The sequence below is a fragment of the Octodon degus genome, unplaced genomic scaffold (genome assembly GCF_000260255.1).
Source record: "Octodon degus isolate 3935 unplaced genomic scaffold, OctDeg1.0 scaffold00216, whole genome shotgun sequence".
NCBI lineage: Eukaryota > Metazoa > Chordata > Mammalia > Rodentia > Octodontidae > Octodon > Octodon degus.
The window spans coordinates 637,756-653,412 of NW_004524792.1; positions in this window are offsets into that span (position 1 = coordinate 637,756).

Genomic DNA, 15,657 nt, shown 5'->3' on the forward strand with positions numbered 1-15,657 from the left:
CCCACCCTGGAGCCCCGCCCACCCGTCCGGGCCAGGCGCACTCGCCCAGGTCCGGCTCGCTGGCGCCCGCCCACTCAGGCACAGCCAATGACATCACACGGGACGAGCCCTGTGGCCACGCCCACCCCACCCCCCACCCCCCGGCCCCCCGACAGCTCACAGGGTATCTGACTCCTACCCGGTCAAGACGAAGGGAGACTACTGAGGACACGGAGCGGAATTATTAAGAATAACACTGCTTTGCCTGAAGGGTTGTTTTTAAAGTTTTTGCATTGACAAATGTCACACCGGGCAGAGCCACAGTGGGGAGCGTCGCTGCCATCCTCTGGCCCGGCTGGCCGTGCACCCCGGCGGCTGCGGGCTCCTGCCGGGCTGCACGGATCCGACCCGCAGCCCGCGCGCTCGGAGGACCTGCAGGAGCCGCTCTCTTCCGGCTCCCGAGCCCCGGCGCGCCCTGCCCGCCTTCCTCCCTCCCGCGGCTCTCACGGCCCCCAGGTCCCCGCCGCCCCCGCGCACTGTTAGGGCCTCGGGGTGGCCGCACCTCGGAGCAGGCCCGCAGTCCTAGGGCTAGCACGGGTGGGGTCCCCGCGCGGGCGGCCCCCGCGTGCCCAGGCGCCTGGCCGCCCAGCTGGGACCCGGACTTCTCTCCCGGGAGGCAGGATGCAGGCCAGGTCTGACTGATCCCACCCCGCGCTCAGGCTGTCCGTGTGACACTGCCGCCACCCAGACCCCCGGGGACGGCTGCCCCCCACTGACCACCCTGCTGGCCGTGCGCCTGGACGGGGTGCATGGACTGCACAGGTGCGGTGGGTGCGAATGCGCGTCCTACCGGAGCAGCAGGCCTGCCTGAGAGCCTGAGAGCCAAGCTCCTCCCAGCTCCCAACCAGCCGAGGGACGTTCACGACACCGCGCCCACTGCAAGTCCCAAACGCTGAACTCAGAGACAACTGCATACGTTGTTTTTGGCAACAAAAAATTGGAGAGGTTTTGCTTCCTACACTGCTGCTGCAGTTAAGTCCTCACTCAAGCTTTGACAGCTGGTGGATGACACCAGGCAGAGGGACGACCTGCTGCTGGGTGCGAGGCGGGTGAAGGGGAGCCCAGGACCTAGCCACTTCCGTCCTTCAAAGAGTGATTCAACAACGTCTGCAGAAGAACCAGTGAAGATAAACACAAATGCCCTGTGTAATTATGAGGCATTATGGCAAATTAACACGTGCAACAAAGTGAATTACCTAGATGAGGGGAGTCTGAGATTAAGTATTACACTAGCGTATCTTTTCATCACAAGGGCTTACTCACATGATCACTGTAATTAGCTCAATTTTACATTGGAAAAATTTTATTTCCACTAGCTGATCTCTTCTAAGGGAGAGAACATTTTATCCTCAGAATCCAGATGAAAGCTTCCTTCGTTCTGTAATTATTGCAGTTTGCGTCTAAAAGCATCGTAGTTTATTTTGTCTGAGATGTGGGTTTGTGAGCGGAATTTGCCTGTTGGTACAGACGGCATAAACCCTCCCGAGTTCTCCGCGGCCAGGGAGCCTCCAGACACAAGACCACACTGCCACTTGGTGGCAGGATCAAGCCTTACAGCAATTAGTTGCAATGGTTCAAAGTGAAATGAAAAGAACATGGGGCGCTGGGGCTGCCCAGTTAAAACAAAACACTTTTTTGAGTGCCACATCTCTCTGCGGCTCCTTAGAAAAGCCACAGTCCAATTCCTCTCGTTCGACCTCTACCCGAGAGAGGGCTGGGTGGAGATGCCCTGTGCCAAGTGCCAGGCTGAGCGTGTCCCGCAGCAGAGCACTGCCTCAGCAGCCGACTCGGCCAGGCCCTCCTGGCACCCTGTGCGGCCGCGCTCTGCCCTTCTGAGCACCCCTTTGTCCATACTGGGGGCACTGCCGGCCGTGTGCTTTCTCAGGAGACATCGTGGCTATCGGAGCTCCTGCCGCCTGTCATAGTGTTGTGCTCCCTTACAGTGGCCTTGAATGCCAGGGTCGGGGAGCGGGCAACTTGGCTATGCCCGAGAGGTGGGAAAGTGCGTCCCTGAAGCGAAAAGCAGAAAGTGAGGGGCCCATACTCGCAGACCTTTCATTAGCGAATGCTGACACGACTGCTCTGCTATATTAGCGGCTCCTGCCCTCTTATTCTGCCTTATTTATGAATTAAATGTCAACTGTGTGTGTACAGGGAAACGTGATCCAGAGCTTGGTGTGATCTGGGGGCTTCAGCAATCCCCAGGGGAGTGGAAACGCCCCCAAAGACAAAAAGGAAACACTGCAGTCCCTGGCTTTAGAACGCCTGTGAACAGAACTTCTAAACACCAACGATACCGGAACTGAGCACATGCTTGTGGTTCCATTTCGAACACTTACTAGGTAATCAAATTATACAATTAATGTTTAATTTTTTAAATTATAACAGTGAAAGATACATTGCCATGAGTCCCCCTGAAAGTCCTCACCCTCGCTTTGAACATCCTTAGCCCATCAGCCTTGTCACTTTCTGAAGCAGTTCTGAAACTCCTCTATCCTGAGTGTCTTTACAAGTTGTGATCAAAAAATACAGTGAGGACAGCTGCCAAGTGGCATCCAAAAGAAAGACAGGCTCCTAAAACTCTCACAGTGTGAACTCACCCACTATACTCACCAACTATGGCACTGCGTAACTTCAGGCTCTTTCTAAAAGTCAAAATGCAAGGAAAATGTTTTGAGTTGATTCAGGACACTGAGCTGTCAGGCCAGCGTAATAAAGACACTCAGGAAAGGACTTTCAGAACTGCTTCAGAAAGTGGCAGGAATGGGGGAGAAGTTCGTCTGAACTGAGAGAAGATTATTTTAAAGAGTACAAAATGGTTAAAAAAAATAGCAATGATACAAAATGTCATTAATAAGAATACAACAATGGTTGTTATATTGCATACTGTTACCTTCAAATTAGTTGTTTAGGTTTGCAGATATAAACCTGAAAAATTAGTTTTATGCTCCAGACAACTCATTTGATACTTTGGTAAAAACTGTTTAAGTGTCCTATAGTTGGAACTGGGAGAAAACCAGAGAGAGAAAGCAAAGAGATAAAAAATGGCCACCATTATTGTGGCCTCCAAACAGACCCTATGTCTGATTCTCTTGGCTCCAAGAAGAGCTCAACGATGATGACATTCATCTGCTACTACTGTCAGAAGCAAGACCAGCATAAGAGGGACTGCCTTAAGAGGCCCACAAGCCATGCCCTGACTGCCAAGGCAGCCACTAAAAGTGAGACTGCACTCTGAGGCGGAGGCCCCAGAGCTCAGACTCGGCTTCTCAGGTAGTCCAGCAGGACTGAAGGGCCCTGGGCCTGCCTCCTCCCTCTAGCCAGACTGTTACCTCTACCTGCCATCTCCACGGAGGAGCCCTGAGTAATCATGACTATAGGAGGGAAAAGAAACCCAGCCTATTTATTGCTGGACATTGGCACATGTCTCTTTGTCCTTCTCCAACCCTGACTTTCCTTCCAGTCATCATACCTCAATAGAAACAGACTTTAGAAGATATATTGCTTTAGCTGTAACTGAGGTAATGCAATATATTCAGGTTGTTTACTAAATGATGTGATAGATAATACATGTGTGACCTCTCTTAACTAAAGCCAGAGGGACTTAGAGTACACTGTCAGACTCCATAAATAAAGGGGTCTAAAAACTAGTGAGTTATGATTGTTAGGTCTCAAAAAGGTTTATAAGTGTACCTGTTAGCTTGAATATTCATGCTTTGATTATATATGTTCTAATCTCTCAGATAATTTGTTATTTCTAGAAGATACCAAAACCCAGGTAACCATATAGGTAAAATCTAAAACCAAAAAGTTGTATCTTTCTCAGTGAGCCCCAGATTTCTGACACAAGCTATAAAAGTTAAAAGGGTTTTCAGGAATAAATTTGTCTGAATTGAGGTGTTTCATAGTAAAAAGGATACAAAATAAAATTATAGATAGAAAATAAAAATGGGGAAAGCAGCCTATAGGAAAGTCAGACAGACAAGAGACATTTCAAGCAGAAATGTCCACAGCTGCTAGAGAAGGAAAAAGAAAGTGTTTTGAGGGAGTCAGAGGAAGTTTCAGATTGAGGTGGTCATGTGTCTTCCCTCTCAGTCTGAGGGAACCCATGTTAACTGCCAATGTAAGGAGAAATCCTGTTAAACTTTCAATAGATTGCTTATACAGATTTGTCAGTGTTTATCCAGCCAGGGGCCCACTTGCAAATGGGAAAATACTGTTTTCCCTATGCCTGGTAATTCATGTTCCCCAGTAATAATAGGAAAGGCCAGTTTGTTTGAGACAGTACCCAATGGCCATGGAAGATAAAAGGATTAAATCTCACATTTAAGAGATATCTGCTAATGGAACAACAAAACATTCTGATTAGTGTTTTATTTGGCCAATGTATGTTTAATAGTTTCTTTGCCTTTGTCTTCAGATTCAAAGCTGTAATGAAAATGCCTGGTATCTATTGAGGGCCTTTAGATAGAACCTCTGAAGAATATATCTGACTGCCGGTCAACAACTACGACCCGTTTCAGCTTGAAGAAGCCAGAGCGGTCATCGTCCATAGTTCCCTGATGGCAGCTCGGGTTATTTCTTCAGAGGGGGAAATGTTGTAGGAAGCCGAGTTAGACAGACATATTATAGGCAGTTAGACAGGGTCAGGCCCTCAAGGAGACAGGATGGAAGACAAGGTGACTTTGCAACTTGGAAGAGACAGACACCCCCATATGGACCACACCTCAAGATCAAGACAAAAGAGGAAGCACAGCTACATACTTCCCTAGGGATGGGCATTAGGGATTGATATCCTAAATAGTATCAATCAACTTGAAAAAGCCCAAATGAGTCACTAGCCCAACCCCCAACAGGAAGAGACTCTGTTCCGTATTAGTGCCCACTTGCTACATGACTCACTTTCCCATTTGATACTGGATTTAATCAATTTTACCTGAGCAATGGTGCTTGTAATCTCATTGGTTGACCATAGTTTGGTCCCACCTCATGCCCAACTAAGCAAGTTTCCATGTCTTCTCCACCACCTCAGACCTGCCTCACCACATGGTTTTCCTCTATAAAAGTCCCTGCAAGAGACAACTTCCTGGGGCGGGGGGGGGAGGGGACTACCCACTCGGGCCCACCCCCCTCCTGTCCCTCTCTCAGGACAGGAGCTTTCTTTCTCTCAATAAATATATTCTTCTCATAAAAAAATAAAATAAAATTGGTTTTTAAAAACATAAGAAGTTAGAAAGAAATTCAAGTATCAACTGCTCCAGCAGAAATCAGCAGTATAATTATCCAAACTATCCTGTATATATACATGTGTATATCCTTTTCTTTCTTTTGTCCTTCTCATCCCAGTTTTTTCTTCCCACTGAACATTCTTTCCCTTTCACACTGTTTATTATATCTTTCAGATTTTATTTACTATTTTAGGTATTCACATTAGCGATATACTATGATGTTTGCTCACGCGAGTCTGATTTATTTCACTTACCAGTACAGTTTCTAGTTGCATTTATTTACCTATAAAAGTCTCAAACTTATCTTTTCTATAGCTGAGTAATACTCCATTATGTAAAAATACCACAATTTTTTTTAATCCATTCTCCAGTTGATTCTCCAGTTGCATTTGAGTTGTTTCAAAATTTTAGCTATGACAAATTGTGCTGCTATAAACATGAGTGCACAAATGTCACTGTGGTATGATGTTTTCAGTTCTTTTGGAAAAATACCTAGGATGGGGACTAGCTGGATTGAATGGGACCTCCAATCCTAGCTTTTTGAGGAATCTCCACACGGATTTCCATAGTGTTTGTACCAGTCTGCACTCCCACCAACAGTGGAGAAGGGCTTTTTCCCCACAGCCCCTCCAGCACTTGTTATTGCTTGACTTCTTGAGATAGCCATTCTTTTTCAAGTAAGATGGAATCTCAGCATTGTTTTAATTTGCATCTCTTGAATGACAAATGATGTTGAGCATTTTTTCATGTATTTGTCATTTGTATTTCTTCACTTGTGAAGTGTATATTCATTTCAGATGCCCATTTGTGGATTGAGTTTTTGAATTTTAGAGGCTTAATATTTTTTATTTGTATGTTCTAGATAGAAGTCTTGGTGGTCTCATGTTAAGAGTCGGTCAGAGAGTGGGGGCTCCGGCCCTGCGTCCCCATGGGACTCAGGACAGCGGGGATAACAGCGATGGTGAGGATCAAGAGCTGGAGACTGCAGCCTGCCACCTGCCGAAGGGACTGGCAGACTTGTCATTCAAGGAGCTGCTGGAACTCCAGAGCCAAGCGGGGCCCAAGACACAGAAAGCAATAGTAGCTAGAAACAGCAGATAATCCAGGCTCTAGAGGCTCTGCCCCGACCCCCTGTGCGGCAGATAAGCACAGGCCTCTGGATATGTCAGCCAAGGTCTGAGTGCCATTTTTACATCAGGTTGTCCTCATCAGTAAAAAGGCAGCCCAGGATCCCCGATTTGATGATCTGTCAGAAGAGTATAATCCTGAGGTGTTTGACAAAACTTAAGAGTTCCTGAATGACATTCGAGCCAGAGAGAGAGAGCTGGTGAAGAAACAGCTGAAGAAGCACCAGTCAGAGGAGGAGCACGGGAACCTGCAGCAGCTTCTTAAGCAGCAAGCACCAGCAGGAAGGCCCTGAAGCAGGAGCAGAGGGCTCGGGCCCAGCAAGGCCATTGGCCATACTGCCTCAAAAAATCTAAGCAGCGCCAGTTGGCCCTAGTGGAGAATTTTAAGGAGCTGAAACACAGCATGAAGCTAGAGAGTTTCTTGAGTCGAAAAAGGCACCACAATGCAGGCAAAGACAGGAGACATCTGCCTCCAAGCAAAGAGTAACAAAGAACTGTCCTGTCCGCCACTGCCCAGGGAGATGTGGATCTGGAGGGCTGGCTTGAGACTGGCCTGTTCTGCTAGTTCTTCTCTGTTCAAGGGCGAAGATCTGCCCTGGTACTAGGTTGGCTCAAAGACAGGAGGGATGTTGGGTGGCCTTTGGACTGGAGAGAAAATGTCCCTCAGCTGCTGCTGTGGCACACTGCCTGTGCATGGACCCAGTCATTGTGTCCTTGAGTCCTCCTTCCATCTTTGCCTTAACTCAGTAGTTATGATGTGGAAGCAGGGGGCCCATGGGACCTGTTCATATGGGAGCTGCATCATAAACATCCTTGTTCATCTTCGAAAAAAAAAAAAAAAAAAGATAGAAGTCTTTAGTCTGAGGAGAGTTGGCTATAATTTTCTCCCAATTTATGGGTTTTCTTTTTACTCTGCAAAAACTTTTGATGTGCAGAAACTTTTCAAAAATATGACATCCCTATTATTTATTTGATGTATTTCCCATTGCAGTTTCGTTTTTGTCCATAAACTCCCTACCTACCCCTATGTCTCTAAGATTTCTACCTTTTTCCTCCAGAGAAGTGTTTCCATTTTGCTATCAAATATTTGATTCATTTTGACTGTAGTTTTGTGCATGGTGATTGACAGGGGCCTAATTTTACCTTTTGGCATGTGGAAAGCCACTTTTTCCAGAACAATTTATTAAAGAGGCTATCTTTCTTCCAGTGAACATACTTGGCCCATTTGTCAAAGGTAGCTGAGTGTGTTTGTAGTTGTGTCTGCATCTTCTAATCTGTCCCACTGATCCTCAGATCTAGTTTTTTGCCAGGACCATGCTGATTTTATCACTGTATTGTTGTAATGTAATTTCAAGTCAGGGATTGTGGTACCATCTGCCTTTCCTTTGTTGCTCAGGGTTGCTTTTGCCATTCTAAGTCTCTCTGATTCCAGATGAATTTGAAAGTGTTTTCTCTAAATCTGTGAGGTATACTAATGGTATTTTAATTAGGATTGTATTAAATCTTATAACAATTTTGGAAATATGGTCATTTCCCAGTGTTGGTTCTTCTTATCCAGGAGCAAGGGATATCTTTCCATTTTCTGCAACCCTCTTTGATCTATTTTTTAAGAGTACTATAATTTTCACTGTATAAATCTTTCACTTCCTCTGTGAGATTGATTCCTAAGTATTCATTTTGGAGGTTACTGTTGTGCAAGCATGATTTCCCTAATTTCTTAGTATGGTCATTGTTTGCGTATAAAAATGTTGATTTCTGAGTTTTGACTTTGTATCCTGCTATGAATATGGTTATTAAATCTACCAGTCTCTTGGTGGAGATTTAGGGATCTTCTATGTAGAGTATCATGTCATCTGCAAATAATGACAGTTTCACTCTTTCCTTTCCAATACTTATTCATTTCCCTCATTTAATTGCTCTTGCTGATGTTTCTAGAACTATATTGAATAGGAGAGGTGATAGTGGGCAACTTTGTCTTGTTCTTTTTTTTTTTTTTTTTTTTTTTCAGAACCGGTGATTGAACTCAGACCCTTGTGCTTGCCAGGGAAGTGCTTATTCCACTAAGCGATCTCCCTGGCCCCGTCTTGTTCATTTTAAAGTGAAGGCTTTCACTTCTTGCCCATTTAATATGATGTTGGCTATTGGTTTGTCATTGATGGCTTTTATCAGAATGAGATAAAGGCCATCTATTCTGATTGTCTGTAGGGTTTTTATCTTGAATGAGTTTTTTTTTTTTTTTTCCTTTCTGTGGTACTGGGGATTAAACTTAGAACCTTGTGCTTGCCAGACAGGTGCTTATGCCACTGAGCTATATCCCCAGCCCCTTGAATTAGTTTTGGATTTTGTTAAAAGCTTTTTCTGCATTTATTGAGATGACCACGTGATTTTTGTCTTTGGCTCTTTTGACATGGTGTACTACACTTACGGATTTGCATATATTGAACCATCCCTGCATTCCTTGGATGAATCCCATTTGGTCGCCATGTATAATCCTCTTGATGATTTGCTTCATTCTGTTTGCTAGTATTTTATTAAGGATTTTTGCCTCTATATTCATTAGGGAGATTGGCCTGTAGTTCTCTTTTTTGGTTGCATCTTTTTCTGGTTTTGGTATGAGAGTAATACTTAACTCCAGAAATGAGTCTGGGAGAATTGCTTCCCTTTCAATTTCATTAAAGAATTTAAGAAGAGTTGATATTAAATTTTCTCTAAATTTCTTGCAGAATTCAGCTGTGAATCCATCAGGACCTGGACTTTTCTTGATTGGTAGGTTTTAAATTACATTTTCAATTTCATTCACTGATATTGGATTATTCAGAATTTTTATATCTTCTTGATTCAGCTTTTTTTGGTTTGGTTTTTTGCGGGTTTTTTTGTTTGTTTTTGATTCAGCTTTGGTAGTTCACACATATCTAGGAATTTGTCCATTTCTTCTGTTTTCCATCCTGTGAGAGTAAAGATTTTTGAAACAGGTATTGATGGTCTGCTGAATTTCTAAAGTCTGTAGTGACCTCATCCTTTTCCTTCCTTATTGCATGAATTTGCACTTTTTTTTTTTCATAAGGTTGGCAGGGAGTTTATCAATTTTATCTTTCAAAGAACCAACTCTTTGATTCATTAATTCTTTGTATTGTTTTCTTCATCTCCATTGCATTTATTTCTTCTCTGATCTTTATAATTTCCTACCTTCTTTGCAATTTGGGCTTGACTTGCTCTTGCTCTTCTTTTTTTTAGGAGCTTGAAGTACAGCATAAGATTGTTTATTTGGATTTGTTCTGTTTTCCTAATGTGAGAATTTACTGCTACAAATTTCCCTCATAAGACAACTTTCATTGCATCCCACGTTCCAGTAAGTTGTATCTGCATTTTCATTCAATTGTAAATATTGTTTAATTTCTTCTTTAATTTCATCTGTGACCCAGTGATTGTTCAGGAAGGAGCTAGTTTCCATGTAATTGTGGAGTTTTTGCTGTTTATCAATAATTTCCAGTTTCATGGCACTAGAGTCAAATAATATGCATGGGATAATTTAAATTCCTTTGCACTTACTTAAGCATGCTCTATGCACTTATATATGCTCTACTTTAGAGGCCATCCCGTGTGTGGCTAAGAATATGTATTCTGACGCTGTTGGGTGGAACATTTTGTAAAGGTCTACTAAGTCCACTTCTTCACAAGTTTTGTTTAGTTCTGTTATTTCTTTGCTGATTTGTTTTATTTTTTGCCTACCTCTTTATGTCAATGGGATAGTAAAGTCCCCCAATACAATTTATTACTCATTTGATGTTTGATTCCTGTTAAAATTTGTCTTACGTAGTTGGGTGCTCTTACACTGGGTGCATATATATAGTTGTTACCTTACCTCTTCCTTTTGCAGTTTTCTCCTAACACGTATGTAGTGACCTTCTTTATCTCTTTTAATCACTCTCAGTTTGCAGTTGACATTGTCAGCAACCAGAATAGCTACCCTTGCTTTTTTTTCTGGGTGTGTGTCACATGGAATATTGTTTTCCATCCTTTGACTTCCAGTCTATTAATTTATGAGTTAAATGTTTCTTGTATACAGCATATCATTGGATTTTCTTGATGCACTCTGCCAGCCTGTTTCTTTTGATTGGTGAATTGAGGCCACTTACATTGATGGCTATAATTGATATATCAATATTGGTTTATCTTTATCATGTTACTTTCCTACTGTAGGATCCCTATTTTTTCCCTCTATTTAGTTTAATTGCTTGCTCTGCTTGCTGGTTCTTTTCTGTTGCTATTCTTGAAGTTGTGATCATTTTAGTCTCTTTCTAAAATATCTGTTAGTACTCTTTGAAGAGTTGTTTGGTTGTCATAAATTATTTCAGCTGTTTTTTGTCATGGAAGTAGCTTATCTTCCATTAAATGTGACAGTTTTACAGGATACAACAATCTGGGTTGGAAGTTGTTTTCTTTCAGGAACTAAAATATGTCACTCCATTCTCTTCTTGATTTGATCTGTGTTGAGAAATCTGCAACAACTCTGGTGATTAGTTTCTTCTAATAACTTTCAATATTCTGTTCTTTTGCTGAATTTTTGGGATCTCCATTATTATGTGACTGAGTGTAGATTTATTTTGATTATAGCTACATGGAACTCTATATGCCTCATTTACTGTATATCAAATTCTTTTCCCTTGCTTGGGAAATTTTCTGCTACTACTTTTGTAAATGGTCTTTTTATGTCACTTGGGTTGACGCCAGCTGTTTGGCAGATACCTATTAATCTTTTTTTTTTTTTTCTTTACATTATCTTGTAGCTGTTGAATTGCTATTTCCTGGTTCCTTGTTATTTTTAAGAGATCTTTTGTGTTCAACTAGCTGCAATGCTATCTTCAAGGTCTGAAATTCTATCTTCAGCTTTGTTCAAGCTGTTTTGCAGCTTTCAATGAAATTCTTAAGATCCTGGATATCTGTTTGAATCTGTTTCATGCATTATTCTAGTTCTTTCCTATACTTTTCCTGTACTCCTGTTCTTTCCTGTTTTTTGCAATGTCTCCATCATTTTCATTTTCCTTTTTTTCATTTATGTCTCTTTAGATGTACTGAACAACTCTTTCATGATGGTTGTCATTTCTTTACCTGAGAGATTATTTCTGATTTGATTACCTCCATAGCCTGATGGAGTTGTTTCTTTACTTCATTTGCTATCATTTCAGAAAACTCAGGTGTGTGACTTCCAAGTTTTTCTATAGCTTTGTCTTCTGGACTTGTTTAGGGTGGGCTGGAGTCTGAGATTGCCTTTTGATCCTTTTTGACATTTTTGAAGCTTTCCAATGTTCATCCTCTCTGCAATAATGGTGGGGGCAGGGTGAGGTTGAGCAAGGCTCCTGTGAGAGTGCAAGAGTAGGGCAGGCTCCCCAACACTTCTGCTGTGTTGGATTCAGTGTGGCTTATATCTTTGTGAGGTGGGATGAGTCACTACTCAGGAAGGATCCAATGATGCTGAGGCAGGCCAAAGCTCCACAAGGCTCTCTTGATGGTGGGGGGTGTGGGATAGGGCTCACTAAGACTCCTGCTACCAGGGGCTGAGGCTCACTGGATCCCTGTAGCTGTGCTCTATGTATTTAGCTTCTAAGATGGTGAGAGAAATAGCTGCAGCTCAGCTGAGCTTCGGGGAGGAGGGCTTCACCCTGAGAGAACTTTTGAGTGGAATTAATGGCAATGTCTTTTACTGTAACGTTTTAAACATCCATCATATCTTTTAAACATTCACCACACATCTCAAATCCCAACACTTAAAATATCAGGGTTGATATTAAAGAGAATTTAATAAGAAAAACAATTTAGATCAATTATCAACAGTTTGTAGACAAAGAGAGGCGTCAAGCCACATACTCTATATGATAGTGGAATTGGAAGTTGTGGGTTTTCCTAAAATCCCCCGAGGTCAGTCTGCAGGGAGCCAGCTACTCAGCCCTTCCTTGGGAGAACTAAAGTTTGATGATCCTGAAAAACAGGAACAAGGTGATTCCTATTTTTAAATCAATAAAATTTCTCCATCACCGTTACTGCTGTGTAATTTGAGCCAGTGCTCCAAATCAAGGCCACGGGTAGCTTCCAAATCAGATAGTAAATCAAGTATGAGAGGGTTCCTTTGGGCTCCCTGGAGCACATGGTTGGAGCAGGCAACTCCAGCATCTTGGTCATCTTAGATGTCCTTGAAGAAGCAGGACATGCCCATGTCCCAGCTCACCCTGCAGGAAATGAGGCCTACAGAGACACACAGTGCAGACCTTGTAAGGTCTCACTGACCCCTAAGGAAATACAGAAGGCTCTGGCTCTGCGGCTCCTCACACATGGGAAATAGATCCTCTCCCCTCTGTTTCCTGTTCTAAGAACAGACTGAGGGGACTAAGGGAAGACTAGAGCTCATTTTGGGGCACACATTAATCCCTCAGTGTCCAGAGTATTTTCAAGGCCTTCCGATTCCAGTATCTTCAGATGCTCTGGGCCCTTCATATAATACAGTACACAGCTGACACGTGGCCAGCATGCATGCTCCCATGTGCTGTAAGTCAACGCTGCATGACTAAGGACTCCTACTACAATACAAACGCTACAGTGACCACTGTTATACTGCAGTACCTGGAGAATAACTAGAAAAATGATTGCATATTTGATGCAGATGCAATCTTTTTTTGTATGTCTTCGATCTGTAGTAGGCTGAATCCTCCTTCAGGCACTGAGGGTGGCTCTGTCTACTCCAGGTGTACAATGGATTCTGGAAGACAACAGGACCCGGGGGGAGCAAAATAGCAAAGCTTGGGGCAGAGGGGTGGAAAGCATGAGCGTCCTCCTGCAAAGACTCCAACCCCAACCTCCTAGGCCCTGTCCACCACATGGCAGGGACAGGAGAAGAGGACAGCAATACCACTGTGGTGTTACAGAGAAAAAGCCAGGCTCTTGGCCATGGGGGATGTGGAGGGACTGGCACATTCCCATGGGAAAGCAGCAATCCCTGATTTGGGAGCCAGAGGCCTCAGAGTGGGGGTGAGATGGAGGGTAAGAGGACACTGGAGCAGGTTTCAACACAGAGCACTAACAAGGGCAGCTGCAGGACAACTATACCATCCCAAATCCTTAAGTAGATGTGAACTCTGAAGAGAACAGGAGACTGGCCTGACGAGGAAGGGCACTGAACCACACCAGCTGAGGGTGATGTCTGACATGTGTCCTTGGCTCTGTCTGGATTACTTTCCAGCCCATGAGCCAAATCCATGTACTGACTGGCTTTGATACGATTAGGAATCCACCTGAACTCAGGGTGGGGACACAAAGGGGTCCTCGGCTGTGAGCAAACCTGCTTTCTGATTGAATGTCCCTAGGGAGTAGGGCACGCCCAACCCATACTGTTACCTGGAACTTGGGGCATCATCTGTGCAGACAGGAAGCTGTGCGGGTGTGAGCAGGCTGGGGAACATGGCACAGGCCAGGATGGGATTCTCCCCAGGAGCCCCCCAGAGCACACAGCCTTGCAGATATTCAGCCAGAGACAGGCTGTAGGGTAATAAGTGTGCACTGTTTCTAAATGACTTGTCATCTTTGCCATTCTCAATAACTACCCAGAAGGAAACCAAGCAGAACTACATAAGACAGAGGGATACAGTCTGGGTGCAAAAAACAAAGGTGCACTTGGACCTGCTCAGCAGTTCTGAGCAGCAGCACCTCGCACCTCTGGCAGCTGGCTCACTAGTGCACATTTCCTACCTAGCAGCCCAAGCTTCTGGGCGGCCAAGGTCCCCTAGCACAGCCGTGGATGAAATCAGGGCCACTCAAAGCCTCTCTCCAGATGAGGCACCCGGCGCTGTTACAGATCTGGGTCAGTTCCTAGTAAGCAAGTGAGGGAGGAGGGGAACAAGAGTGGGACAGGATGCTCCTTTCACATGTGCAGAAGTCAGTCGCATCCAGAAAGGGGAGAGGGACGCACTGCACCTCCACAGTCAGGGCTCCAGACACAGGCACAGAATCACCTCACGGACCAGACAGCTTCAGATCGTGCCAAGAGGCCTGAGGCCAGACTGGGAGATCTGGAACTTAGCAAGATTTTTACACGTAAAGGCTCCAAACGCTTTCCACACATGCTGAGACTCACCCAAATAAAATTAATGTTGTCTGGTGATGCCAGGTTGCTGGGCTCCAAGAGGACAAGGTCTGCTCCCCACTGAGGCCCAGGGCCCTGTCAAGAGCACACACTGCTCAAGGCAGGGGGTGGAGGACCCCATTCACCTCCAGCAGAAGAATCTACTCCCTGGGGGTACTCAATCAGGAAGCAGCCGTGCACACAGCTGACCTGGCAGAACATCCAGAGAACAAGGGCGTTTCAGCAATGCAGTTAGTGTGCCGAGACCTCATTTTCTTGTTTTCCACAAGAATGGCAACTATTATACTGCAGGACAGGGGAGATCAAGGCTGCGTGCTCAGTGTGCTGTCTTGGACCTTGTTAGCTCACTGACTCCACAACAGCTTCCCGAGGTGCCTATCAGGGCTTTTTAAACCGTCTTTTTACAGGGAAGGAAACTGGGACACTGATACCAAACCTGCCTGAGGACCAAACCCCCATAGCCGACACTCTTGCCCCTGCAGTTTGCTGGGTCTCAACCTGTGTGGGTTCTCCTCCCCACAACTATGGGGCTAATGAGCCACAAGTGTCTGTGACATGGTCCCTCGGGGACAGTGCATCTCGTCTGCAAGAATCAATGCAATGAAAGCCCATGTGCGAAAGTTTTCTTAAAAGGCAGGAGTAGGGCTGGTGAGATAGCTCAGCAGTCTAAGCACCTGCCTGGCAAGCATAAGGATCTGGGTTTGATCCTGGCCTGTGATTACCAAAACTGGGTGTGGTAGCTCACACTTATAATCCCAGCACTGGGGAGGCTGCAACAGGAGGATCACTACAAGTACAAGCTGCATAGCATGACCCTGTACCAAACAGTTGCTTTTTAAAGGTGGGAATAGATGAATATATTCTTCAGAAACATCAGCATCATAGAGCGGTGGCTGGGAACTATTCCAGATGAAGAGATTCAAAAGGCATGGCAACTAACGCAACACGCAGGCGCAGCCAGCTCCCGTTCCGCGGGGAGAAGGTGCCATACAGGGTACATGCAGTCAGCCTAGCCCAGGGCTATGGGGCAGGGGCCGACAGTGTGAAAATCCTCCATTTACAGAAGCTGGTTAATTGCACTGTGATGACGTGAGGAAACAGCCTTATTCTTTGGAAATGTGTATTAAGAGAT